Below are 2,875 nucleotides of genomic sequence, written 5' to 3' on the forward strand. Positions count from 1 at the left end.
TATATATAACTAGGGAATCTGCGAATGTGAGTCAGTTAAGCAAAATTCCTAAGGAATTCAGTCGGTATGGTAAGGGTAGAGGTGGGGGAAGAAGGTATCTGTATCAAGAAGCCTTCAAACAAAATAAAGAAATGTGATGATAAATAAAAGTAAAATAAAAAAATAAAGCAAAGCGGATGCTAAGGTCAAAAGACGTGACAACACGAGGAGAGTTATTCACCTCGAAGTCAGTGACAGCTGCATTTACTATAACAAAAGAATTGCTTGAGAAAAAGGGCGGGAAATAAAATCATATGAAAATAGAAAGATTTTTGTGCTCATCAGCGTTATCATCATGATAGAAGTTAATTGAAATGATTAGGGGAGAGGGAAGAAATTGTCAGGGATTGTCGAGAAGGTGATGGGAAAGAAACAATGAAAGGAGCAAACGCTTAAAATAAAAGACTCTGTAGTCATCCCGGAATAAACCTAGGATTATTTTTGTGTCAGCCATGGCCATAGCGTTTGTTCTTTCTTTATCAAGAATTTCATTGTCTAAATGCAATCTTGGGTAACCTGTGCCCGCGGAGCTTTCTGAATGATACACCTGATAAATAATTACTTTCAGTGATTTTAGTAGCGAGGTCCGCCTGATGATATGGCATGTCTCATGTAGCCCGCTTCTCGAAAAAAAGGTTACCCATACCTGGTCTAATATGTTCCTTCTTTGTTTTTCTAATAGGGAGTGATTTGATGAGGATTTGGTCACTATTTCTTGCAGGTCGAAGGAACATGTAGCGGTTCCTTCATTTGTTCGTGCCATTCTGTCCTGTTAGAGTTAGTTATAATTACATAATCGGATGTGTCTTGCCCTTATTCAGAGCGGTGGTGTGTGATTTAAGCGAGATTTAGCTACTATTTCTACCAAGTCGAGTGACCACGTACAGTATCACTCGTCAGCTGATCGTTATTTGCTTACAATTGGTTATTTTACTTCTTTGTCTAGAAGCAGGCGCGAAACCATAACCTTTGCTGTCCGATCGAAAATTATGGTGGTGAACTTCTGTATGTTGAAGCATGTATAGAATTCCAGAGGGATGCACATATGGGATGGAAGGTTGAAAGATTTGTATATGTACGAGATGTGACGATGAGACATGGCAGATGAGAGTGCAGGAGGTGGGCTTAGACGTAGGTAGCATACCTCTTATTAATTCAGAGCGAGACAAGAGCCACTGTGATAGCAACAGTGAGAGAACAGATGGAAGAACGCTTATGTGCTGGACAGCAGATCTCTACAATATCGCACGCTTGCGCGAGCAGAAGTATTCTAATATAAGTAGCACTTACGATTTTCTAAGGGACTGGGGAATTGTTCTGAGCTGTAGCATTTTACGTGACTTCTATTTTTGTTTTTTTTTTTTATCAAGGAGTTGTTACATAAAAGTTCAGATATATATTAAAACTCTTTACATTTTAAAACTTTGTGAAAGTTACGATGTCAAGTTAAAGTGATTTAACGCATTTGAAAAAGAGAATTAAACATTTCATCATTTGGCATTTAGGCTAAATAAGTATAGGAGGCCATTACATACATACATAAATACATACATACATACATACATACATAGTGAGTTCAAAAAAGAAAAACGACAAAAAAACAGCAAAAAACAACAACGCGAAGACGTGATACAGATATTGTGTTACTGGACGCTCAGGAAAGGAAAGAAAGAGAATTTGACGTTTCGAGCGGAGCTCTTCGTCGGAAATACAGGAAAGTCCAAAGAAGGGAAGACGGAGGAAGAAAAAGTCGCCAACGATATACACGAGGTTACATTATACATACATACATACTATACACATTGCAATTTTGTGGTATCGTGTTTGGTCTGTCTCACTGCGAAGTATCTGGAGCAAGTGTCTTCTCCTATAGCTTCAGAAGTGTGACTGTAATTAAAAAGTTCGCTTGGCAGCCATGGGGTTTCAGTTTTAGTCACATTGCGCGGCAACCTGGGCAAGTGTCTTCTACTTTAGCCACGGCCGACCAATGCTTTGAGAGTAGATTTGTTAGGTGGAAACTATGCAGAAGCTCGTCTTGTGAGTGAGTGAGTGAGTGTGTGAGTGAGTGAGTGAGTGCGTGCGTGCGTGCGAGCGTGTGTCTGTGTTTATGCATATGTGTGAGTGTGTGTGTGGTAGGTCTGAAACTGATTGTCCACCCCCACCTTTTTTCTCAGTCTTGGCTCACGAGATTAATCTTATTTCTTCGTCCTTTTTTTCAATGACGGCGTTCAGCCTTGAACGAGCATGATCAAAAACATTCTAACTATGACCACCATTTCGTTTGAGGCAGTTTTATCTCAAACTATATGATCCATAATCTCTTTTATTTCTTTTCAGCATATTTTTAGGTCGAAGTGTGTATATTTTAGAGAGATTTGGTCGCTACTTCAAGCGGGTCAATCAATCACATTGAAGTTCGCTCCCAAATTATTAAGATTGTGGCTAAGCTGGGATAAACTACGAGTAATTATCGTTTCTCCTAACAAGATTGTGATGTACTTATTTGGTGTTAAGCCGAGCAGAGAAATGGCAGAGTCTGTTTTAGCTTAAAATTTATCCCGTCAAAACAAAGCTTTAATTTCTTATTCTTTTACTTCTTTCCGTGATCTGACTGCGGCCATGTTGGAGCAGTAGAACAAAATCGATCCCAGGATTTATTTTTTAAGCCTAGTACTTATTCTATCGGTGTCTTTTGCCGAACCGCTTAATTATGGGGATGTAAACACACCAACACCGTTTATCAAGCGGTGATGAGGAGACAAACACAGGCACAAAATCACACATACACACACACACACACACACACCTATATATATATATATATATATATATATAT

At 38.9% G+C, this 2,875-nt stretch overlaps 1 long non-coding RNA gene across 1 annotated transcript in view; it reads left to right on the plus strand.

The window, feature by feature from the left end:
- Positions 1-2,875, plus strand: part of LOC128247278 (uncharacterized) — a 153,729-nt gene that overhangs the window by 146,155 nt on the left and 4,699 nt on the right. The window lies entirely within an intron of this gene.

The sequence above is a fragment of the Octopus bimaculoides genome, chromosome 3, assembly GCF_001194135.2.
Source record: "Octopus bimaculoides isolate UCB-OBI-ISO-001 chromosome 3, ASM119413v2, whole genome shotgun sequence".
In the NCBI taxonomy this organism is placed as follows: domain Eukaryota; kingdom Metazoa; phylum Mollusca; class Cephalopoda; order Octopoda; family Octopodidae; genus Octopus; species Octopus bimaculoides.